Genomic DNA, 27658 nt, shown 5'->3' with positions numbered 1-27658 from the left:
GAGCCCAGGACTGTGTGTCTGACACTGTGATCTATAGTATGGGGGCACCACAAGGTGCAGTTCTTACCACTTTCCTCTTCACACTGTACACTGCTGACTTTAAGCACAACTCATCTAGCTGTTACCTACAAAAGTACTCCGATGACTCTGCAATAGTAGGACTCATCACTGATGGTGACAATAGGGAGTAAAGATACTTAAACCAGGATTTTGTAGAATGGTACCAGCAGAACCACCTCAGGATTAATGTTGGGAAGACCAAGGAGATGGTGGTGGACTTCAGTAAGTGGAAAAGTGCTCAGATCAAGGTGGAGATCCAAGTGACATCCATTGAGATAGTCAAGACCTATAAGTACCTAGGTGTGCTCCTCAATAATAAACTGAACTGGGACGATCACCTGGATGCGCTACACAGAAAGAGTTGCAGCAGACTCTACCTGCTCAGTAGGCTGATGGCTTTTGGAGTCCAGGGGCCATTTCTTAGGGCCTTTTTCAACTCTGTGGTTGCTTCAGGCATCTTTTTTGGTGTGGCCTGCTGGGGGAGCAGTAAATCAACCAGCGACAGAAATAGACTTGACAGGCTGATTAGAAGGGCCAGCTCTGTCCTGGGGAACCCCCTGCACCTAGTACAGATGGTGGGTGACAGAAGGACATAGCCCATGGTGAGCTCCATGCGGGAGAATAAATCCCACCCCATGTATGAGACCTTGAGGTCACTTGGCAGCACTGTCAGTGACTAACTGCTTCACCCCAAGTGTGAGAAGGAGCGCTATCGGAGGGCCTTCCTTCCAACCGTGGTCAGGCTACATAATCTACATCACACCAAACGGAGAGAGAGAGAGCTAAATGATCCTGGAGCCCTTTCTTTCTTTCTTTCTTTCTTTCTTTCTTTCTTTCTTTCTTTCTTTCTTTCTTTCTTTCTTTCTTTCTTTCTTTCTTTCTTTCTTTCTTATTCCTAGTATAGTATTTTTTCTGAGCTTTTGTGTGTCTCCTTCTGTAATATATTACTGTTTATTATTCTGTATCTGTATTATCATGCTACTGTAACACACTGAAATTTCCTCTCGGTGGGACTATTTAAGGATTATCTTATGTTATCTTATATTCCAAATTATTTGGTTTTTAAGGAAACTGGACAATTTGGCATTTGTCTCAGATGAACTAATATGGTCACTGTTAATAGATTACAGCAGAACCACTACTGCTAAATTTAAATGGACCAATCACAGGAGAGCCATTGCCGCAACTGAATTGGCTCTGTAGTGATTGGCCAATTTGAATTCAATAGCGTCAACGCCTCTCCTGTAATTGTACCACCAATGTGGTAGCCACACCACCAATACCACCAATAATGGTGGTAGCTCAGTTATGATTTTTTTCTTCTTTTACCCACTTCCACCATTTTATTTTACTATTCAGTTCTGTGACATCATAGTGTCACTGCAGAGAGATAGATGATAGTGGGACCACCGATGGTGGTCCCACTATCACAGAAAAACCACTAATTGGCCCATAGGAGCGGCAGGTTTTTCTAGTAGACTTGAGAGTGTTCTACACTATGTTTTAAGTCAATTCAAGGTGTGATTCGTAACGAATAGAGATGAGCGAACAGTGAAATATTTGAGATTCGTTTGGAGTAGAGCCTCAATATTCGACTACTCGATCGAATATCGAATCCCATTATAATCTATGGGAAAAAATGCTTGTTTCAGGGGAAACCACTATTCGACTAAAGGAGAGTCACTAAGTCCACGAATAGCAGGAGGAGAGTGTTTAGGAGGAGTGCTGTGCAGTTAAAGCGCACAGACCCCATTATAGTCTGAGGGGTCCGTGCGCTTTAACTGTACAGCGCTTGCAGTTGCGCTGATAAAAAGTCAGCCCCTTCATAACCACAAGCTGCCAGCTCTCCTGACTAGCAAGGACGAGCCTGCTGCAGAAGCAGCGTTGATTTGCCGCAGGCTCATCCTTGCTAGTCAAGAGAGCTGGCAGCCTGCTGTTATGAGGGAGCTGACTTTTTCTCATAGGAATAAATTGACCAGCGTTGATTGGCCAGTGTACAGCATTCGGCCAATCAACGCTGGTTCTGCCGGAGGCTCATCTGTGAGGAGACGGAGTCTAAGATCGGACCACAGCAGTCTCCATCGTGGTCCGATTTTAGACTCTGCCTCCTCACAGATGAGCCTCCGGCAGGACCAGCGTTAATTGTCCAAATACTGTACACTGGCCAATCAACGCTGGTCAATTCATTCCTAAGAGAGAGTCAGCTCCCTCATAACAGCAAGCTGCCAGCTCTCCTGACTAGTGAGGATGAGCCTACTGCAGAACCTGCGTTGATTTGCTGAATGCTATACACTGTACAGCATTCGGCCAATCAACGCAGGCTCTGAATCAAATATTTACTGCAAATAGCTAGTAGTATTCGAGCGAGTATGAATATTTCGAATACCATAGTATTCGATCGAATACCTATTCGATCGAATACTACTCACTCATCTCTAGTAACGAACATGTTAGACCCATATCGAATCAAGGGCACAAAGCAAAAACAAAGCAAATCTTGATGTGTTCACTCATGTCTGTAACCATGGAATTGCATAGGGTGCTGCATGCATGAAATGGAGGCTTATTCTTAATGAAGACTGAAATGCTGCTTCATTTTCTCACTTTAAATACAATGGAACAATGCAAATATATTTCAAAGTGGACAGACCTTACATGAATAGAATTAAAATATTAGTGATAACATCATTTATACTACTAATACACTATACAGGAGTAGAAAAAACAGCTATCACTCTTTAAATGTATACTGCTTATATATCTTCTTATTGACTAATAGTCACCTTAGTGGGACTCAGATCAATATTCCTCCAAGTCTCATCCCATTATGCAATCATCAATAGGCCGATAAATGGGAATACAATATTTTGGCTCGATTGTATTTGATAGAATGAGCCTTTCACCCTATGTCCAGTGGCATTCAAATTTCAATCTCTTTGACTTATATTCACTCCATTCATTCATCAAACCCTAAGTAAATACAGGATTTCCAGTAATAAAACCTCACTCCTCATATGTTCCTTCATAGAGCTGATTTATCTGGCAGATATAATTCTTGACAGTGATAAATCAGATGAATTGAACAGATTTATATTGTACCTCTGATCTATAAAGCAAAGGCTAGTGTCAGTTCTTATTACAACTTAAAGTGAAAAGTTTCTATTGTATGCCTGGTTCATCTTGGTTCTACACTTTCCTCTGCTAATATGGTGAAGAATTAGATAGAGTGGGTACTCTATGATCTATTTATGTAAAGACCTCTCCCATTTAGATCTTTACATCCAGAGGGACACAATGGTTGACTCCAAAATTGCTGCATGTGACAAATGGTAAGGGTCTTCTGTATAAATTCTTTAGGAAATGACCAAAACTGCCTTAAGTGCAAACCAACATTCTTTTTTCATGTCATATTTTTCATGATAATGGAAAACTTTGATAGTTTTTCCATGTATTTATGTAAAGTAGGAAATCTGGAAAGATTTACAATTTTCCAAATGGCAGGTAGTCATACCACACAAATGAGTTAATAAATATTATCTACCATATCATGCTTTACAGCCATGGCCGTAAATGTTGGCACTGGGGTTGAGCTGATCTTGAGATTTCAGAATCGATTTTAAAATCCGATTTCCGATAATTCTCTGGCCAATCCCGATTGTGAAATTTGCTTGATCGACGATCGGAATCTGATGTTTTCTGATCCTGATCACTCAACCCTAGTCAATGCTTCTCTATGGGAAAATTCACTTCTAGGATTGAGCCGATCTTGAGATTTCAAAATCTGATTTCCAATCATTTTCCAGCCGTTCCCGATCACAATTGTGAAATTTGCTCAATCGCCAATCGGAATCCAATCTTTTCCAATCCCGATCGCTCAACCCTAGATGGCACCCCTCTAATTTTTCCACAAAATAAAGTATTTCTCCCAATACATTATTGCAATTATACAGGTTTTGTTTATCTCCTGTGTGTGTATTGGAACAACATGAAAAAACTGAGCAAAAAAGCCAAAAATTATATAATTTTTGGCAAAACTCCATAAATGGGTCAGACAAAATTACTGGCACCCTCATCTTAATAAATTGCCATTTTTCTCTGTTTTTTTGCATTGTTTCAATACACACAAAGGAAATAAACATGTGTGTAGCAAAACGTGTAATTGCAATAATTTTCTGGGAAAAATACTTAATTTTCTGGAAAAATTGCAGGGATGATTACACTTATGGCCAAGACTGTATATAAACATAATCTTTTAATCATACTTGAATTTATGTTATGTGTTAGAAGGCTTACAAGTACAGCAATTTTCCAAATTGGCAAGAAATTTCCCAAACCCATTTTTTAAAGACCACTTCAGTTTTGAAGGGGATTTTAAAGGTCTATAAATTGCAAAACCCCCATAAATGACCCCATTTTCAAAGCTGCATCACTCATATAATTCAGAACAGCATTTGGGAACTTTGTTAACCCTTTAAGTATTCTATGGGAATGAAAAAAATAAGGAGGTGTGTGCTTTTGAATGACAGAATCATTTTCAGGTGCTGTGAAACATTTACAGAACTCCTTAAGCTGCCAGAGAATGTAAATGACCAAAAAGTGGCCTCATTTTGGAAACTACACAACTCAAAAAAAATATGAAGAGGTATAGTGAGCATTTTTAACCTCAGAGAGGGTTTCCATAAAGAAAGATGCAGAAATTGCTGTAAAATGAAAACTGAAAAGCTCCAGATATATGTTATTTCAGTGTCCATATGTCATGCCCAGCTTGAGGCACTGTGAAAAGTTAACTCTTACATTATTATGCTCTGTATCCTGATTTTGAACACACCCTCCATGAGGCTCCGCTCATTTACTTGAAAATATTGCAGGGATTAGAAGTGGAAGAGTATTTGAGGAATATTTTGGAAATTTACATTGCATTGTGAACCATTGCAGAGGTACAATTTAAAAAAAAATTGACCACTCAATATATGATCCCATTTTATAAACTACACCTCTCAAGGAATTTATCAAGCAGTATAGTTAGCATTTTGAATCCGAGAGTGTTTCCTAAAAATTAATGTGCAAAGTGAAAATTAAAATTTTTCAAGTAATATGTCATTTCAGTGCCTTATATGTTCTGCCCACTTTGTCTCAATCTAGACATCCATTACTAAAAAATTTTGGAAGTGCAAAAAAATTGTATATGTGGGAATAAACTGCTGTTTTGGAGATGCCATGGGGTAAAGAAATGAAGGAGTGCTATGCTTTTTGGTGTTTAGATGCAATGGTATTGTCTTTTGGATTCCATATCATTTTTGCTGCTGACCCTAACGCCCAATATGCATCTTCATCCAATGCAGTTCACAATCCTGTTGCCGATGTTCCTCAGGAAATAGCGTGGAGAGAACTCAGTCATTCCTATGCAACCCCAAGTGTGGTGGAGCTTCGTTCAGTTTTAAAATAGGGTTACCCTCCTATACCCATAATTTTTCCTGCTGCTGAGGACTAAAAAGCCCCACGCCATATGCTATATGCCACTGTCAATAACGATCCTATTCGGTAAGGCTGTTCCAATATATTTTTATGATCTTCTTAAGGTTTGGTCAATTAAAGGTTGATATATATATATATATATATATATATATATATATATATATATATATATATATATATATATATTTGTGTACAATGAGGATCCTTGTTTATTTTGGTTATTGATTTGAAGATCCGAGAGGAACATTGCATTTATTCCCGAATAGTATCCTTAATATATCTGGATAATACATTAAAAGAGTTATCCCATCTCAAGGATCCTATCTATACTGGTATTTTATATAAATTGAAGCCTTTTCCTAAATATATTGCTTTAGAAATTCTGCTTTGTTTGCCTGCTATGTGAATTTATTCCCCCATTGTTTACACTGTATTGCTATAACCATTGACCTCCCGGACAAGTGACATCACTCACTCAGTGCTCTTGCTGGATGGGCAATCCATTCAGATAATTGCAGTTATCTAATAAATATGAGTCTGTTATCTCTCTATGTAAACACACAGATAACACTTAGCTTTTGTTTTTTTGTACAAAAATCTGCAGATTATGTCACCTACTGAAATGTTATGTGTCCTGTTCAGCAGGAGGGAGGGGTAGGGAGAGAAATACAGGAATTAAGAAACAGACACTACATGCTGCCTGGCTGAAAGCCTGACAAGGGAAAACCCCTTTAATGCAACTCTTGGGGGTTAATATGTTTACTAAATTTCAAGGGTAGATTCCTTGAAGGGTACAGTTTCCAAAATGGGTCACATGTCAAGGATTTCCACTTTACTGGCACTTCAGGTGCTCTGCAAAGGGCATAGCATCCAAATACGAAATGGTCTAAATGTGTTCTCCAAAAAGAAAATAGTAATGCTTCCTTTCTGCATCCTGGAGTGAGCCAAATCTGCAGTTCATACTCAACTTTGACAATGTTAAGTGATGTACAAAATTGTCTTATGTGAGCATAAACTTTTGTTTGGATTATAGAACACAGATTTGCATGCATGGGTTTTGGATGGCTTGTCATGTTTTAGAGCCCCTGAGGCACCAGTAAAGTTAAACCCCAAGAAAGTGACCACATTTTGAAAACAGCAGCCTTCAAGGAATATACCCTGGCATGTAGTGAGCATTATTTTTCCAAAACTGAATTCACAGCAGATAGTAGGTGAATAAGTGAATATGTGGGCTGTGTGCAGTACATTGGGTACACCAAATCTCCCATTATTTTTACAGTAGCTCCTATGATTGAGAGGGTACTCTTCGGCAGTCCCTTAAGTCTTTTCCCTCATAATTGCTAAACTTGGGGAGTTTAGCTTACACATTTCTCTTCCTGCTGCAGCCAGTTTTCCATATGGAAGATGTGGTGATGTATTTTATTTTTTTGCCCATTGTGCAAGCTATTTTATTTCTGGTTATGTAGCCATGGGGAGCTGTTTATTGCAGGTTGACATACAATTTTTGAAGGCACCATTTTGAGGTATCTATAACCTAATGACTAAATGGCAATAGATCAGCACAATGCATCATTGGGAAGAAACATATCAGGAAATCCCTTAGATTTGACGGTTATAATTGATCACAACATCTAAGGATGAGTTCACATATGCAGTCGCTGACCATTCAGGGATTCTGGTCCTCATTCCATTTGAAAAAAGCAGAGAGAAAAGTTGGTGAGCAACCGCCTTTAAAGCAGGTTACTTGGGTCCCCAAGTGGACCCAAAGAACAGAAACCTGATCAGAGGTCCGAACCTTGGGTAAAGGATTAACACCCACAATTGCATCAGTTTAGACAAATCCCCATTAGTGGGTAAGCACAGATTTCTAGATAAAACAATAATGGCAAAAAATATAAAATAAATAGCCACTACTGGTCTGAATTCAATCCATGGATATTCTCTATGACCTACCATGAAATGAGGCAGGCGATCAGATTGCTATTGGGAAATTTGTCCAGTACCTGAGAAGGACTTGAGAAATACCCTCTGACCTATAAACAGCAACTGAATGCAAAGATATGTAAACTGACACTAATACCCTAATCCTTGGTGGAATACCCCAACATTATATTTGTAAATCTATTTTGATCTTTGATCTCAGTTTAAAAATGGTTTTATGTGAATTCAGTATTTAACTTCTGCAAAGGCAAGTCAGGATAGGAATAAAGAAAAAAAAAAAAAACGAATATAGTATGTTGTCTGATCAGTATGCAGGCTCCAAATGTCTTTATCATTATCAATTAACTACCCCACCAAAATTTTTCTTGAAGACTTTACTCGCCTGTGTTTTCACAATTGATTGAGCGTGGGATGAAACCTATGGTTCTCATATCAAATTTATGAGGGCACACGTTACCACTTTCAATCACCTGCTTTTCTTCTGCCAGTGTAATTTATAGCAGGTTAAGCTAAGACCAAAGTACCCTCATTCAAAAGAGAGAGAGGAAATCAATTGCTTGCAAATTCTGCAAAACACCCCGTGCCTTGTCAAAATAGTGACAAACTTTTCAGAAACCACTAGAACATAACAGAGAGAAACATCCTCTTTGTGATTAATATTTTACATTATGCACATCAGTGTGTTTCTTACTTTTCTGTAAAGTAAAAAGATGAAAATAAGCTTGACAAGTGTGCAGCCTGCTAGCTTTCCAATAACAACAATGAGCACATTCATAGTGTATGAGCTGACAAAGGATATTATTAAAGCGTTCTTGAGGTCCTATTATATAATCCAGCAGGTTCCATAGGACCAGTCAATAACATTCCTGAATCATCTTGGCCTGGCAAGTATAGTGCCTGGCTACTCAAAACATTATGGATGCCTCAAGCCTAGTAGCACTGGTTTCACTGGTGTTGACACTCATCCTTTCATAAATAGCAAGTCTCCAATGTCCGTCTTTACCTTTCCTCTTGACTGGACATCAATGGCAAAGGCTTGCAGACTTTACTGGTGGAAAGATGAAACAGCACCCCTTTGTGCCCTCAGCCAAGTGTTAATGTTCTCCTTGTTACTATAGAAGGAATTAATGCTTCACCTATGAGCTCTCTACTAGGGTTGAGCTGATCTTGAGATTTCAGGATTGTTTTTAAAATCCAATTTTCTATAATTTTCCAGCCAATCCTGATCGTGAAATTTGCTCAAATGCCGATCGTGATCCAATCTTTCCGGATCCCAATTGCTCAACCCTACATGTTTGCTTTTCCCACAATGATTGGACAGTAGCCAAGCATTGTGGGAACTAAATATGAGACCTCGATCCCGCCAAAAAATATCAGGATCAGAATTCCGATCGCGAAATTTATTCGATCAACGATTGGAATCCGATCCTTTCCGGTCTCGATCACTCAACCCTGCTCTCTACATAAGCAATAATCACCACCCACATAGATAATAGTCTCTTCACCAAATGGGTCATGGTACCAACCAGAGGTCATGGTGCCACCACAAATATAGTCCTCCCTACACAGGTAATAGCATCCCCAAAGACAATAGACTCAAGTCCCCCACATGGGTAATGCTATCCATAGGGATATATAAATTGACTGTGTAAAGATAAGGAACCGAAGAGTTTCCTACTAATTGTAATAGGAATCAGATTAATTACAACGTTTTTAATATTTACCTTTAGTATTTATTCATGAAAGTGTTTTTTTTTTCATATAAATAATGTGACAGTTTCTACATGTACTGTAAGTGTAATTCTTCCCAAAAATATTATACCACCACCATGTCTAGAGAAAAAATACCCAATGGAATGTTTTCTTGACTGGCATAGATTTCAACTCTGTTGTAAGGGGGCTCAAGAATCTTAATGAATAAGGAATGCCTTGCTCTAGTCAGCGACTTTACTACAACCAGCATAGAAAACACCAGTCTTAATAAGTTTACCTGTCGTTTCTTTAAACTCTACAAACCAATGAAATCACCAACTTTATCTTACCAGGAGGTACTATGGTAGTAGTCAAGGGGGCCTTTGGACCTAAAATCAAAACAATTATAATATCTACTGATAAATAGATATGAGCTAACTAATGCATACTTTTGCAATTTGTCTAGGAAAAACTAAAATGGCTGCCGTGACATTCATTGCACAGATAAAATACAGAAGAGACACATGTATGTGACATCCTGGTGATACAACACTTTATTAACATGTATAGGGGCCTGAGGTGTTGCTTATGGCCAGTTAAGTGTATGTCACTAAAAATACCCTGCTGGACTTGCAGCAACAAAATGGTCTTCCTTTGCACAGCCTTAACTGCAATGTTCCAACTTGGTGGAACTCCACCTTAGGCATGGTGGAGTGTCTACGCAAGTACCAGAAGATGATGAATAATTACAGCAGACCATAGGGATAATGTGTTATTTTAACATCTACTATTGGAGATTTATGATGGCAGTGTGTTGTCATGTCAGGAGCTTTAAAGAGGCCAACAAGTTTTCAGCAGGGACAACTGAAGCATCATTGATGTCATCTCTTTATTATATATCTTACAGGGAATTAGTATAGAGCGAGAGATGGAAGAAGAAGAGAAGCTTCCAGTCCACCTTTAATGTCATAACCCTGGATTGCCTGGATTCATGCAAGGGGAACTAGAGAAAGATTCTGGTGGAGGAACTGGGACTCATAGACTGGGAGAGTAGGAAGACTTTCCCTTGGATGCAGGTGGGGCCCTTGATATGTCACAGCCACAACCACAAAGATTATAGATTTAAAGATTTAAAGATTATAATGATGATCACAACAACCAGGCCGTCCAAGTAGACTAACCATGGCAGACCCTCCAGTTTTTACACATTGACAAATGTATTATATGGTATCAATTAGAAGGATGAATACTGGGTCAAAGTGCTCTTAAACCCTCACTATATGGACAAAATGGGGGAATTCTTCCCTGCCTCCCTAATGGAAGAAAAAATGGAATATTATCAGAATAGGCTATATTCTCAGCTTGCCTCAGCTTTTAGAGACACCACTGCATTTGCCAGTCACAAGCATGCCCAGGTGGCCCCTGACAGCTCCCAGTCCACCTGACTCAGCCAGTGCCACACATCCTCTGCCAGTGTCACAACTACAAGTAGCATAAAAGCAGCAGCAGAAGTCAATACAATATTTGGAAACTTAGGAGTCAGTATCTTTTGTGGCCTGGTCCATCACTTTATTCTATTTTGTACTGCCACTCATGTTGCCACAGCTACAACCACTCAGCCTGACATGTCCTGCTGCCTGGTCCATCATATTAATCCATACTTTACTGTCTGTCACTCATGCTGCCATAGCTATCACTGCCACCACTCGGCCTGACATGTTTTGGAGCATTTTAAATGTTAACAATGGCAGCTTAGTGTATGGTTAAGCTAGGAGTCTGTATCCAAAGCATACCATTCATTTTTCCATAGACATACATGTCACTTTCACTCAGATCTTCAGCTGTGTTTGCTTTAGCATTAGATTTGTTGTATTAGTGTGGTCAGACCTGGCAATACAGAATGTCAGACAGATTTTATTTGTTGCATTGGAATACAGGCCTGAATTTTGGCACATTGGAAAGTGCACCATATTTACGAAAGTCTGGATGACTACAAATGGGATTCATAGTTTTAGACAACATAAATATGGACAGTATTTTTACATATGCTCCAGTAATTTATATCTCTAACGTTCCCTAAACATAACTAAATCAGAAGGTTCACTTAGATCTCCTCCAAAAGCTTTGGTGCCCACTCCATCATGTACAAACCAACCAGGCAGCTACAGGGCACAGAACCAGCCGTATTAAAGTCTTCTGAGTTATTTGGCCACGTCCCAACCTATAGTCAAACACCCTTTCATTGCTGAAGTTATCTCAAAGGTGGGTTTGAATGCTAAGGTTTTGTCCATACACTTTGCTGCTGGAGTCGATTAAGTTAAAGAAGAAGGTGATGCAGCTGTCCTTTTGTGCCTCCATAACCCCATTAAACTCAAAGAAAACATATTTCCACAGGTAAGTTTAAAATGCTGCATTTTTCCCAAGGTAGCTTTTCTGCAATTTCTTCAGTAGATTAAATTAAATCTCATTTTTATTGGCCCATGCACATAACCCTTAATTGTGTAGGCTGTCAGACCAGGCTGAAAAACTCAGGACAGGTCCTATTCTTGTCCAGTTTCATGGCCGTGCTTCAATGGCTCCAATTTATTGAATGAATGATGCCACGGAAGCACGGCCGGCAAAGGGGCTGGTGTGTAATAAGCCTAAGGCGGATAAGCAGTGGGGATGTACCTGTATCCCACCAGGTATTTGTTTTGTTATAACGCTGGAAATCTACAGCTGAACATGCAGCAAAAAATTTTCATAGTGAGGGAATTTTATCATCCCATCAATGCCAATACTCTGGCATAGATGGGGGACAACGTGGGGCACATTTAATGAAAGGCCCTTTCTTATGCCAAATGTGCACCACATCCCTCATTCTGCACCTCACTCACCAGTTTCTGTTGGTGGAGTGGGATGGAGAAATACTTATTACAAGTCATACCAGTTTCAGACGTGAGTTATCCCGTATTCATATGACTGCATTTCACCCGTAAACCTTGGTTCATGTGTTTGCCGGATTTACCAGGATGAAGCTCTTGCCGGGAGAGGCACTCCTAGCATTATGATAGTTCCTGCCTCCCAGGGACATAATGTCCCATACTGTAATCACAAACTAGTTGTGAACCCATGACTCAATGCATGAAGGAGAAAAACATCTCTCTAGAGCCTCCAGTCCTATTTATGCCATATGAGGTCAGAAGTCTACAAGGCATATTAAACAATCAATCTCTGAGATACTCTGAAATACACTTGGGCACATGAAGCCCACACAATGCAAGGCATTTCTAATTTCAGACCGAGCGTAGCAGCGACTAATCCACCCTCCATATCAAAACCCAGAAAGGACGGAAATGTCAGCGAGTGGTGTCTGGAGGTATTGTACACGGGGGACTTTGTTGTAGGAAGATGATGTAGACTACACATAGGCATAGTGTTATTGCAGACAGTCTCTGCTACCTCACACTTTATCACGAGATTGCATCTTGTGCGTTTCAAGTTAAACATTTCAGGATATAAGTAGTTACTGCAGCAGCTATGAGGCATCACATCTGTATCTATATCATTGATAATTCTCGCATCCCTTTCTTCTCTACAATAATCCCTCATCTAGGTCAATTGATTATTGACACTGAATATCTCTGTTTCTCAGATTGCAAGCAGTGAAAAGTACTGCCTAGTGAGAAAAAGAGGTTGTTACATTATATTAGATTATTACACTTTCAAACCTAATTAACCCCATAGGGACTCATTGGTAGCTTAATGCGGCTCAGTGTTGCAGACTAGATCTCCCTTTCAACTTTTTTACAACCGTCAGTTGCAGACAGGCCTAGTGTTATGGATGATTAGGTCTTTATGAAACCATGAGATTTTTTTTTTTTTTTCTCTAGATCATCTTCAGCTCCTTGGAATAAAGCAGCCTCTTTATGTCTCTCCAATGCAAATAGAAACAAGTCAGAAGGAATCATATTAGCCATATACGTGTTTTTACAAGGAAAAACCTGAAATAATTGATGTGCTGGTTGAATATACAGCTCCTTCTTGATTTAGCTACAAGACATTCACTTCATCACTGGTGCACGGCTTTAAAGGGTTCTCGAGATTTAGTATTTTGTGAAATATCACCCAGAATTTTAACTCATTCCTGACAAAATTCCAATTCTATTTCCTCTACGAAAGGGTAATGTTTCCATGTGGAAGATCTGTTTCCAAAATTGCAGTGGCTAAAATTTAGTATATATGTTTCTGCTAGCCGCATTTAGATTATTGTATCTGCCATAAAAATTTAGCAACAAATGTGACATATGCAAATGTACTGGAGGCACACAGTGGGGGAGACTGGGGAATGTTTTGTATGCCATATTATTTCCAGGGTCAACAGAGGATGCGCCAAATTTATAATGAAGTGTATGCCTCATCAGATGTCAGGCGCATGCACCCACGGGCCAACAATTAAATCAATACCAAGCAGATTGGGCCATGCTTCAACAACTACAAATAGCACTGGGGATGTTGATGAGTAGACATGGGAGCCCTCTGTAAACTATTTAAAGGGACTCTATCAGCAAATCATGCTGATAGAGCCCCACATATGCGTGAATAGCCTTTAAAAAGGCTAGTCAGGCACCGTAAATGTTATATTAAACTACCCCCCAGTTTTAAAATAAAACCCTAAAAAAGAATGTGATCTACTTACGCATCATGAACGCTGGGCGGGCATTCAGGGTGTGTCTTCTTCTTCATCCACGCCTCTTCTTCCTCCGATGTCTTCCGGTCCCATCCTCCTCTGTTTCTCGCGAACTGACACTGATAAAAAAAAGAATGGCCTGGGCGCCTGCGCAGTAGCCATAGTTGAAGCTGCATGCTACTGCACATGCTCCCAGGCCATTTTTTTTATATCAGTGTCAGTTCGCGAGCACCGGGGGAGGATGGGACCGGAGGACATCGGAGGAAGAGGAGGCGTGGATGAAGAAGAAGACACACCCTGAATGCCCGCCCACAGTGCACGATGTGTAAGTAGATATTCTTTTTTTAGGGTTTTATTTTAAAACTGGGGGGTAGTTTAATATAACATTTACGGTGCCTGAATAGCCTTTTTAAAGGCTATTCACACATATGTGGGGCTCTATCAGCATGATTTTGCTGATAGAGCCCCTTTAAATGCTGCAGACACTATTAAATGCAGCATCTAAAGGGTTAAACTTCTGGCAGCATATGCACCCAAACTCAGGCATTCCAGTGTTAAGTATGCTAGGCCTTATTCCAGTTTCCATGTATGTGTTCCACTATAAGTACTATTAATATTTGCCCTGGTGTGGTATTTGCATTGCAGTTAGAACATAATGGGAAGTCCATTTGTAGGTAAAAGAAAATTCAGGCAAAAATGAAAATTTAGATTTTGCCAAGTACCAAGGAAGCTCATCATCTCCTCAAAATGTCTTAACTAAAGTACTGCAATTTCAGAGGATACCTACTATGGCAAGCTAAGACCTAGCAAACGTGCTATTAAGCATATCAAATACCAGGCCACAGCAATCATTAAATTGACATTAATGTAGTTGCCAGCTTTTGAATATAGTTTTTAAGGATGTGGACATGGTTTTCAAGTGATATGACCTATAGAGGGCAGTGCTTACAATTTTTATTAAGGAAAGGAAAAAATGTAGGCTAAGCCCCATAACTACATGCCATGCCCCTATTTACAGGTACTGTACCCTTGTTAAAGGTAAAAATAAAAATCTGGACAGAATAATTCTACATGTACTGGTAAAATGCCATTCTTCCTATGCTGTGCCACTACATATTTTACACAGAACTACTTCACGCCCCTCTTGTGTCACCCACACAGTATGATGCCACTTTACTGGCCCTCTCGGTTCTGCCATGCGTGCAGCCATTTTCTTGTTGCCACTTACTCACTGCGCTCGTGTAAGCGGCCACAAAAAAATGGCTGTAGGCATGCGCAGTCAGCTCTGCCACCCAAAGAACACATCGCGGAGGGGGCGTTCCAGAGGAAGAAAAGGCTGTTGCCGGAGAGTTTTCTCGCAGCACTGGGGACCGCCCCCCAGTGCTGTTTGAGCGCTGGGGACCGCCCCCAGTGCTGCGAGAAAACTAATTTTATACCGATGAAAACCGGGTATCTACAGAATGGCGGTACGGAGAAGACATCTAAAGGTAGGAGAAGAATAGCTTTTCTTAAGGCTATTCATACGTTTTAGCGAGAAAAAATGCAGTTGTAATGATTGAATCTCTTGAAAGATTTCTGTAAATAGCCAAATAAGTGCGGAGCCATAAGTACATACCTTGCAACTTATGCTAGGAATTCTGAGGGGCTGGTCCTTATAATTTATTCAAGATTTGTCCATTCGCATTTAATTTTTAACTGCTGAACCATGAACTTCCTACTGGTCCTTCCTTCATCAGTCTCAAGTGACTGACTGACTCATTCTGCCTTAAGAGTACCATCCAGTACCATCTATAACACCCTGACCTGTCTATACACTGATTTGGCACTATAAAGATATAACTTTTGTGCATCTTTGGAGAACTAAATACTGTAAGAAAATAAATCTGGGTTAATATGCAACTTCTCCAAACACAAGGTTCTGAACTAAAGCCAACATGTTAGTGGTATGACCTGCCCCTGACTATAGACAGCCATTACCACCTAGATTAGAGGAAAATCGTATTCGGTTATAGCAGGATTAATAGTACTGTTTTAATAATCTTTTGTACACCTTAAGATTCGTTCACACCTGCGTTCTTCTTTCCGTTCTGTGCTTTCCGTCTTCTGCATGCCAGAAGACGGAAAGCACAGACCGGGTCCGGCCGTGAGCGTTTTATGCTCTCCGCCGCGAAACCGGATTTTTTTATCCGGACACAGAGTACTGCATGTCCGACTCTGTGTCCGGATTATAAAACCCGGTTTTGCGGCAGAGAGCATAAAACGCTCACCGCCGCTCACGGCCGGACATCTCTCTCACCCATTCAAATGAATGGGTATGAAAGAGTCCTGCAGGTTTCTGTCTCCAGCCTCTGTTTTAGGCAGGAAACGGAAACCTGCATAACGGAGTTCACAACGCTGATGTGAACAAGCCCTTACATAGATGTTTTACACATTAGCTTCTGAAACTCTTTTGCCCAAAATGCATTTTACTTAGTGCCAATAAGTCTTTTTGGGCATTTCCAGTGAAAATTTTGCTTCTCTCGCCACACATATGACAGACTTACAAACACAGAGACTTCCATATACGCTGTCACTTTCAGTTAAGCATTCACATTCATTTTGTGAAACTCTTGATTATTTCAACATTTTTTTCTCTACAGCCTCCAAATAACCCACCATTGATGGCTTTACAACTAATATTTTCCCACCAGTGGTAATGATCTGCCCTGTTGTCATAATCGATCCAAGGAAAGGTCTCTGCCTTCTGACTCTATCTTATTCTTTTTATACAGTGTATGTGATCTTTCCTTTTAGAGGTGACTCGATAAATTATTTTTCTCAGTGTACAGTGTAACCTATAAAGGTTCAAAACAAAATCTATGTGAACCTACAAGTTTGAAATTCACAAATACCCTCCAAGATGTTATATATGTTTAATGCACTAAACAAAGGTAAGAAATATAATAAAGACTCAAAGTAACAAAGTTTGTAAGGCTGAAAACAATCATATATCCAAAGAGTTCAAACAATTGTTCTGCATGGAAACCCCCAGGAATTGTTGCCTTTTTATGAGCTCATGATCATATTATGAATTCCTGATATATAAATCACCAGTGTGGCGCCTGTAGTCTGCTATAGACCCGACTATACCACTGCGTGTCTCTGGTTTCATTCATCTAATTCCTGTGGCATGATGTTAAGCTGCTGTGCTCCAGTGTATGGTTTAAGTTAGGCATAGCCTAACTTTCTTCACAGGGGGAATCACAAGTACATCTAATATGTAAGACATGCTGGTGTGTGAGGTCTATTGCGAATGCGCGGGCTGGCATACATCTTTGTGACGTCATTGGGAAGCCTGCACATGCGCAATAGCCCACATTCACTCTGGAACTCTGTTGCGTGTGCACAAGGTGAAGATGACACTCTGTGACAGGACATTCCAGCATGAAGGAAGATAAGTATGAGGGGAGGGGTGTAGTGAGGGGAGGGGATGGGAAGTTAGGTGACAGACAGGTGTCTTGCAAAATTGCCAGGGTTCTTTGGATTCCGTGATAGAATAAAGAAAAAAAAACGTAGGCCAGACACACACTAACAGGTCAACATAGTTTATTATGCAAATAAACTAGGAGTTTCTTACCACACTGCCACGCCTCATTGATGCTGATCGGTGCTCAGCAAGCGTCAGTGACAGGTCAATATCGATTGGCAGGTAAAGGCGTTCCAAAACTGCATCGATAACGAGTGAACACTGAAGCTCAATGGCTACAACCGACCTTATATACCTTTTGGGCAGGTCATTCCTGGAGAGCCCGCAGTTGGCACAGGCCAGCTGCGAGTTATCCATTACCTTTCCTGGAGATCCTTCTGCAAGAGTGGCCAGCTCAAATTGGAAGGTCGCCAAAAAAGGGGCCCACTGCTTAGAATAGAAGCGGTAACAGCTGGTGCTATATTCATGAGGTAATGCTAAGAATATAACATTTTCTTGGTACAGTCTTAAGGTTACCTGAGCTGACCTCATGTATTTAAACAAAATGGCTTCCCCACACTTTTTAATTTTACATTACAACGGGGAGGGCAGGCGAAAGGACGGGGACGGGGATATAATATATGAAGCTCCGTTTCCAGAAGAGAGAAATGGAACATCTCAGTTTTCTATCAAAATGTGGCCAGCGATAATAGTAAATATGCATTTTTGATAATGCAAGTAATTTATAAAGTAGGTGGGGGGTTTAGTTTAATGTTTACATTTTTTTATCCTGGACAATGGTATTTTTTATGTGTCAGAAGGGAACCATCCTCCAGTAGCAGGATCTGAGTGCAACTGCAACCACTATTGATATTCTCCTGGAACAGGTACTATCACAGGTATTTTAACCTGTATACCTTTTTGTATGGGACAATACAGTGATTCCAGGTATAGAGGGTATGAGAGGTTATAGAAGTCTGTATTTCTGTTTAAAAGAAATACAAGAGATGCATTTTTAATAATTTACATTTCTTTATAATTTTAACATTGATTAAATACACTTAAAATGTATTCAAAACTGTTTGTCAGATATTTAAATTGTTTCCCTTTCCACTTTTTCCGTAAAATATGCATGCAACCCTTTGGTATTATCTATGTAGACCGTCTCTTAAATAATAAATGATATATGTGATGCAGGAGAACAATTGAGTTCTATTTAAACTTTTTTATTCTTGAAACAGATCACGTGTCATAATCATAAAATATAATTACCTTATTAAATAAATCTATTCATGCTGAAGAACCATCAAGTGATTTTTTTTCACCCTCTGTTTTGAATAGACATATATATTTCATGTATATAAAAATTAATATTAAAACATGATGAGGAATTCTTAATGCTTTGTTCCAGTCTTGCTTCTACTATATAAAATGTTAAAAAATTATGTAAATATCCATAAGTAGGTGAATTGGGAATAACAGCCCATGTTAAAAGGTATAAATACTCTTGAATTTAATCTGCATGGAAATAAAATGATTAAAAAAAAGAAAAAACTCCTAGCCCTTGTTGCTAATTTAGGGCTGGTTAATTTATCAAGTTACTGCTCATTATAATAAGTAATAACAGGCCAGGAAATAAATGCCTTCTCCGCTCTTCAATCACGTATAAAATCAAGCCCAGAGCAGTTTCGTTCTAGAATACAGATTCTGAAAATGTCAAGCCAGTGGGAACTTTTTACACACAATGACTTAGAAATACTAAGTGATAAATTGAGATAACAAACACAGGTATGTTGTCACATTTCCATTAATCTGAAACCAGATGGAAAACTGAAATAAATGTCTGTTCATTTCATTAAATGTGCATTTATAGTTGAAAGAACAGTAAGCCAAAAATGTCTTTAAATCTTTTATTGCATTTTTTAGATTTGGTCTACATGGTCTCTGTGCATTTTATAGATTTGTTACTAGATTTTCTTTTGATTGGCCAATGAAGTGTTTTAATTGGGGACCATAGATAAAGATTCTTCCTTACTCTTTAATAGTAATTTCCCCATGTCTACTATAGGAATGCGTGTAAGCGGCCGAACACCAAGGAGTTAAGCGCATCAAATATTCACTGCGCTTAACCCCTTGGTATTCGGTCACTTACATTCATTCCTATGGGAGCGAGGTATTTGATCATATCCTACTCGCTCATCTCTAAAGTCTGCTTATTGAATTGTTGTGTATTACAGGGTTTTCACACAGTAGGCACTTATAGTGTATCCACAGGATAGCAGTAGAACCACTAGCCATCAGGCACTGATCTTCTATCCCGTGGAGAGGAGATAAATGTGTACAAGTGCTTACAAGTATCCCAAGAAGTGGTGAATGTGTATCACTACTGCTTCATTCACTTCTATGAGACTGATAGAGAGCTTAATGTATGCGTAGCACTGGTCCATTCACAAGGGGCACTCACTAACTGAATTTGTGAGCCCCATTCTCATAGTTGTTGTGGATCCCAGTAGTCGGACATCAAATAATCAAAAAATCTATCCTCTATGGTTGAAAAACTCCTATAGCCCAGGGCAAAATGGTGGCATTTTACATTAACTACACAGCGTGGATAGGCTGCGATTTCCAAATCCATGCAGTTATGGATATAATTGTAACAGAAAGTCAGCGGAGGAAAACTTTGTGATCTTTCTGTTTATAGAACTGCAGGAAGAACCGCGATTCATTCCCGTCACATTTTTTCCTGCTTTATAGCTGCGGGTCGTCCTGTGGAGCCTTAGCCTTGGGTAAGTTCACATGTGGTTTTTTGGTCCGGAACCTGAGGTGGAGGCTGCCTCAGGTTCCGTACCAAAAAACGGGTAGCCGTGACTGAGTGCCGATACACTGCACCGGCATCCAGTCGCGCACTCCACTCCAGAATAGGCCCAATGAATGAGCATGTTGCTTCTTTTTTCCGGGAATCAGAGGAAACAACTCCCAGAAAATATAACTGACTGATTTCAATGGAAGCCGTCTTTTTGGTCAGGACTTTTAGGCGGATACAGCCTCAAAATCATGATCAAAAAATCCTGTGTGAACTTACCTGTAGGCTAAAGCCTCACAGCTGCAACACATCGCAGTTTTTCTCTGCAAACTTTCGGATTCCATTATACCTATAGGGAAACCACTGCTGTTTCCGTAGGTATAATTGACATGCTGCAATTTCCAAAACTCCGCTGTGTATATTTTTCTGCAATGTGCGGAAGGAATTTGCTAGTCCACTTTGCAGGGATTGTCAAATGCCACATTTTTCTGCAGTGTTTGCGCCACGTGGGGCCCTAGCCTTAAGGGTATGAAGGATTTATTTTGGTTCCCTCAATTTCTGACAATACTTTTTTAGTTGAACATTATGAGTTACGTTCCATTCAGTTAATTTTGCAATATTTATACTCAAGCATATCGTGATATTCTTTCGATGACATCTGTAAGAATGTAGAAAAATGTTGTTTACTTTCTTTTTCATAAAAAAATTATATATATATATATATATATATATATATATATATATATAAATACACGCACATATATACACACACACACATATATATATATATATATATGTGTGTGTGTATATATGTGCATATATATATATATATATATATATATATATATATATATATATATATATAATTTTTTTATGAAAAAGAAAGTAAACAACATTTTTCTACATTCTTACAGATGTCATCGAAAGAATATCACGATATGTTTGAGTATAAATATTGCAAAATTAACTGAATGGAACGTATATATATATATAATTTAAATTATATATTTTTCCACTTTTTGTTTTTGACATCAGAGGGCAACAAAGCAATCAATTTTTATTTTCCTTTAAATGACATGGTCTATTTTTAGAATGTCATATCATTAAATTAAAACACATATGTCACATTTTTGCTCACCATTAACCATCAAAGCCAATTAAGGATAAAAAAAAAACACTTTTACACTTAACAATAAAAAAACCTTAGTTGTCACAAAATGTATTAGTGAATAGATTATAATGATATCTCACAATGTCAATACATGGAAATGGATCTAATTATCTTAACGGAGCATATTATTAATAAAGTCTGAGCTGATTAACATTCCTACAATATGTAGTAGTAGCAGCAGTAGTGTTGAGCACAATTACCCGTGTTGACCCTTGACACGTCTTTATTAGTAAATCCTAGTATTTTCTATAATAATTCTGGGACATCTTTTCTAGAACTGTACTTTTTGGTATTTTTCTATTATTCCCAAAGGAAATATATTAATAAATTAACTACTGAGTGCTAGCATTCCTCTTGACATTAGGAATAGGCACATGCTAATACCTTTACCACTGATTGAATACAGTCAGGACATGTAGGGACATACCTCACTGACTTTCTTAGGCTTCACACGGGGCAAAATGGTCAGGATTTTGACACGGAATCCATATCAAAATCCTGCTGCCTCCCATCCTTTTTCCGCAAGTGGTTTGTTCCCGCTCATGGAAAAAAGCAGCGAGCTGCCCTTTCTTCAGGTGGATTCCGCGTCTGACACCCCCCCTCCGCACTAGGCCCATTTATTTGGGCCTAATCTGGAGCTGAAAGCCGCAACGGGATGCCAGTGCAGAATGTGTTCACGCGGAACCCCATGTGAACTAGCTCTTAGAGTCCATTCACACGGAGGAAAATGGTGAGGAATTTGGTGTGGAATTTCAATGCTGCTAGCAGGAAAAAGAACCCATTGAAGTCAATGGAAGGCTTTTTGTTTCAGCGCTGAAATTCCACACCAAATTTCTCACTATTTTCCTCCGTGTAGGGTCAATGCACATGGAGTTTTTTGGCGAGGATAATGATGCTGAATCCGTGTCAGAATCCACCTCCAAAAAACGCCTCACCATAGAGTTCTATGTATTCCACTAGCGGATTTTTTCTGCTTGTGGAAAAAAAAAAGTGACAGGACCTTTCTTCAGGTGGATTCTGCCTGAAAAAAACAACAGGAGTCAATGGGACGCAGAAAAAACGCTAGCAGTTTTTTCAGGGTCCATACACTCCAAAAACTGTTTCAAAAAACCATTTCCTAATTCCTCTCCAAAATCCTCGACAAAAAATGCTGTGTGCATTGACCCTTAGCACTGTTATTAAATTAAAGAACCATGAATTTAAAGGTTATGTAAACCTTCAGAACATTTAAAAAAATAAAATATCTTAAATTGGATATATTTTGTGCTAAATATTTTTGTAATTGGGATTGAATAAAAATAATGCTTTGTAGGCGTACTACAGCTTGCATATATAAGCACTACTATACAGACTGCTGTTTGTTGAGCAATTGAAAAGACTCAGTGGTGTATCTAGAAATTTGGGGCCCCATGGTGAACATTTTTGTGAGTAAAAGTCGCAGCACACTAGGGGTTGCAACAGAACTCCATTCAAGAACATTAGTGAGGAATTCACACAATCAAAGCCCTAGCCTAAATGAACATGGAGAAACATAAAACACATGGTTGCAATGACCTAGAACAAGTATTGCGCAACAGTGCATGGGTTCTATTCTTCTTAGAGGTGTTTAGTAACTCATGTAAGGGCCCTTTCACACGGCGTAAGCGTGCCGGTCATTTAGACACGTATACACGTGTCCGAGTGCGGTGCTTCAAAACAGAGCCCATTGATTTCAATGGGAAGCACGCATATATCGGCATATACTCATGCTTCCCATTGAAATCAATGGGCTCTGTTTTGAAGCGCCGCACTCGGACACGTGTATACGTGTCTAAATGAGTGGCGCGCTTAGGCTGTGTGAAGGGGCCCTAAAAGCTTCCCTTGCTTTAAATAGTAGTGGGGAACAAAAAAAAAATGCCCAATGTCGACTGTTCTGTTGCTGTCAGGGCTGATTAAAACAGAATAGTCATATGCTTATATTAAAAGGGATCAGCAACAGAAAGGAATAAGCAGCTGCTCCTGAACCAGGAAGACATGGAAAAAGTGAGTTTACTTTTATTAAATTATTACTATTATTAATTATTATTATTATTATTTCCTACTACTATTTAAAGCAAAGTGAAATCTTTGATTCCTCTTTAAGAAATATAGAACTCTTGTACAATATATGCCGAAATAATTTCTGCACTTTTATTCTGTGTGTGGGCAGCAGCACTGACAGAGCCTAGGGTCACAAAATTGCACAAATTTGCCTCTGGTGAAGCCAAAGAACTGGAGGTGTATACTCGAACTGGGGTTGGAGGCTTGAGCCTGGAATAAAAATGGCACTGGGTGGTGGGGAGCAGAAACTGAGTGCACCATGCACAGTCACAGTTTACAGATGTTATGTAGCTGTGTCCATAGCTCAAGTGACCAGTGTCACCTGACTCAAAATGTTAACTGCATGATGTAGAGAGTGGCTGTGCCATGCAGAGAAAGTCCTAGCTACGTCATGTAGTAAGTAGAACTAAAGGTGCTGCGCCCCATACCCATAAAATTCTCATCCACAAAACTGGACAACCACCCTGATTTATGAAAGAAATCCTTTTACTAGTTTGGCCAAAATGCCGTCATCTGAGGCAACAGCCTGATCCTCAGTCAAATATGCCATTTTCTAAACATTCCCTTTAACTATATGACTATGTCATAAACCAAAGCAAGCAACCAAGCACTATTCTTCATTCTGTATCGGACTGATGACATATTGAGTGTTATGGGTCATTGTCCATTGAATCCAGTGTTTCAATGTTATTTATTAAAGCTTTGACTAATGTAACACAATGCATTTTGTAGCAGTTTATGTAAATTGACAAACTTCACAAAATAGATTTCCTGACATCAGATGGGAATATTCGTTATTTTACTGTGCAAAATATTTCTAGACTTCGTGACATGATATCTTTATGGATTTCAAATTTATTGAATATTTCCATACCATCCCCAATTAGGTTAGTAATTATGTGGAAACATAATGGATTCATGTAGTATTAATGCACTAATGGAAATGACATATTTTTAATGTCATTCAGGAAGAGTAATGGCGTAATATTATTTCAGTGCTGTGCTGGAAATAGATTTCACGATTACCACCAACAATGCACAGTGGTACGACATTTAATATCTATTCTTCCCCCTTTTTTTTTTTTTTTTTTTACAAGCAACCATCTATAGAATATCAGCATAATTAATCCCCAGAGACAATGCTCAAGAACAAATATTACAAAATGGTTTTCTAATAACTATTAAAATAGAAATGCCCCACATGCACCTGTTATGGAACTGTCGTTGTTCTACTTATAGTTTTTTCATTTGTGTTACTGACCCACTTACTTTGTCTTACACTGGATAAGTACAAAATGCAAACCATTGTTTAAGCTTACTTAACTCCTTAAGAATTGATGCAGCAATAGTATGAGACAAGTTGGAATACCCAGAAGACCTGCACTATACACTGTTTGCTAAAGTGTCCATGTTAGTACAGGCAGGGGATACCTCTTTGACTATGTCACAGGGATGTGCTGTGATGATGAATATACCATACCTTATATAGTAGAATAGTACACAGTAGATTGAAGGAGCCTGGAGATGTCTACATTTCCTTTTGTTAGGGTAAACTAATACCAGCCTTACATATAAGACAACTACATCACCCAATCCTCACATACTCCTGCATGCTAAGGATTACATTTACTGTACACTGAATGGAAAGGGGTAAGGATTAGAGATGAGCGAGTAGTTAAATACTCGAGATTCAAATATTCTATTCGAGTAGTCCTCAATATTCGCCTACTGGATCGAATATCGAATCCCATTATAGTCTATATAAATCAAATGCTTGTTTCAGGGGAAACCATAATTCAACTAATTGGAGCACCAAGTCCACGAGTAGCAGGAAGAGAGTGTTGAGGAGGAGCGAAGTAGAGTGCGGTACTTGGGCACGAGTGCGGTACTGGGGCACGAGTGTGGTACTGGTTCTGCAGATGGCTCGTCTTTGACGAGGCGGAGTCTAAGATAGGACCACAATGTAGAATGCATATTTAACATTAGAGCAGTCTACATTGTGGTCCGATCTTAGACTTTGTCTCGTCAAAGACGAGCCTCCTGAATATTTAACATTAGAGCAGTCTACATTGTGGTCCGATCTTAGATTCCGCCTCATCAAAGACGAGCCTCCTGCAGAACCAGCATTGATCTAAGATCGGACCACAATGTAGTGTTGATTGGCTGAATGCTATATAGTGTATAGCATTCGGCCAATCAACGCTAGTTCTGCAGGAGGCTCGTCTTTGATGAGGTGAAGTCTAAGATCGGACCACAATGAAGACTGCTCTAATGTTATCCAAGGGAAAATAATGTGCTGAGCAATTCCTAAATGCAACGTAATCCTGCACGCTTCCAATTCCAGAGGCTGAAGTCTATACTTTTTCCGCTCAGGAATTTCCCAGAGATGCTGCATGTCCCTCCTCCTGCAGGGGGCAGAGCGCTGGAGGTCTACACGATCTTATAAGTGCAGGCTTCTTGGAGATCCCGTGTCCTTGGTAGTGATCCACAGCAGCAGCCGATGCAGAGCAGAGCCCGAGGCTGCTGACACTGCAGCTCTCCCCGCAGTCCTCACACTGAGCCCCAGACACAGCAAAGCTTATTACTACATTCTTGTAGCATGGGAGACCGGAGCACAGGAGGGGTGGGGCCTGCGTGTTACATGCACAGAGGAACCATCAGTCACCGCAAGCCCCACCCCAAACCTGCCCACTATACTACCAGGCTTGCGGTGACTAATGGTTCCCCTGTGAGTGTGACATTAGATATTTAACATTAGAGCAGTCTACATTGTGGTCTGATCTTAGACTCCGCCTCCTCAAAGACGAGCCTCCTGCAGAACCCGTGTTGATTGGCCAAATGTTATCCATTGTATAGCATTCGGCCAATCAACGCTGGTTCTGAAACAAATTTTTACTGCGAATAGTGAGTGGTATTCGATCAAGTACGAGTATTTCGAATACCGTAGCATTCAATCGAATACCAACTCGATGGAATACTACTCGCTCATCTCTAGTAAAGATCAAAAAGATTGTGCAACAAAAAGATTGTGCAGTTGAAATCTAAGTTCCCAATCCTTATCTGTCCAACATCAACTACCAGGGGAGATTAGGGGGACCCCATACTCATTTCATGGTCAGACAAGTGAATGTGCGGGTCAATCATTTAAATTATATGGTCAGCTTTAGGTATTTTCAATTACTTGTACATGGTCTATCGCTACAGTGAGTACAGCATTTGTACAGTATATAAAAGTACATTATATAAAAAGATTAATAATTGATAAATTAGCATTAATTAATTATACTACTAGTAAAAGGCAAATAGCAGTGAAAAAGGAGGAATCCCCATCATTAATTTCACATATTATATAATGATCAAAAAACTCCATATAATATACTTTGTATATATATATATATATATATATATATATATATATATATATATATATATAACACTCAAAACCAAAACTATAACAAAATAATCAGGACTAGAGATGAGCGAGTAGTACTCGATCGAGTTGGTGTTCAATCGAGTACTACGGTATTCGAAATACTCGTATTCGATGGAGTACTACTAGCTGTTCGAAGTTAAGATTCGATGCAGAACCAGCGTTGATTGGCAGAATGCTGTACAGTCGGCCAATCAACGTTGGTTCTTCTCTTACCTTTAGAAGTCTTCTCCCTGCGCAGCGTCCCCGCGTCCTCTTCCGGCTCTGCATTCACTCTGCTTAGGCATTGGGCCTGGGCAGAGTCGACTGCGCATGTCCGCGCGGGCATGCGCAGTCAGCTCTGCCTAGGCCCGATGCCTAGCAGAGTGAATTCAAGGCCGGAAGAGGACGCGGGGACGCTGCGCAGGGAGAAGAATCCAGCCCGACCCTCACTCATGGACTTGGTAAGTAGAATTTGATCGAATGTTGCCTACCCCTGAAACGAGCATTCCCCCCCCCCCCCCCGAACCTCGAACATTTTAGTGTTCGCTCATCTCTAATCAGGGCCAATACAAGTTCCTATACAACGAGCAGAAATGTTAAAGATGACCTAACTTTTCAGGGACGGAAAGCTTAGTGTGATACTATAAATTCTGAGGCCAGGTTAGTGTGGAAAAAAAAAAAAAAAAAAAAAAACACCTGACAGGTTCTCTTTAGTACATCAAATATTATGTGCCTTCAAGGCCCTGAGATAGTAAATCTAGTACTTGGATAGCTAAGTGAGAGTGAGCCTGAGAAGGGTATGGGCAAGGTTGAGAGATATTACATCAAGTGCCTTTTCTTTGTATAATCACTAATAGATTAAAAGAAATGTCTAAGCATTTGTGTTTATTTTTCAACATATACATTATTTT

This window comes from Leptodactylus fuscus, chromosome 7, assembly GCF_031893055.1.
Source record: "Leptodactylus fuscus isolate aLepFus1 chromosome 7, aLepFus1.hap2, whole genome shotgun sequence".
In the NCBI taxonomy this organism is placed as follows: domain Eukaryota; kingdom Metazoa; phylum Chordata; class Amphibia; order Anura; family Leptodactylidae; genus Leptodactylus; species Leptodactylus fuscus.
This window is presented reverse-complemented; position numbering follows the sequence as displayed.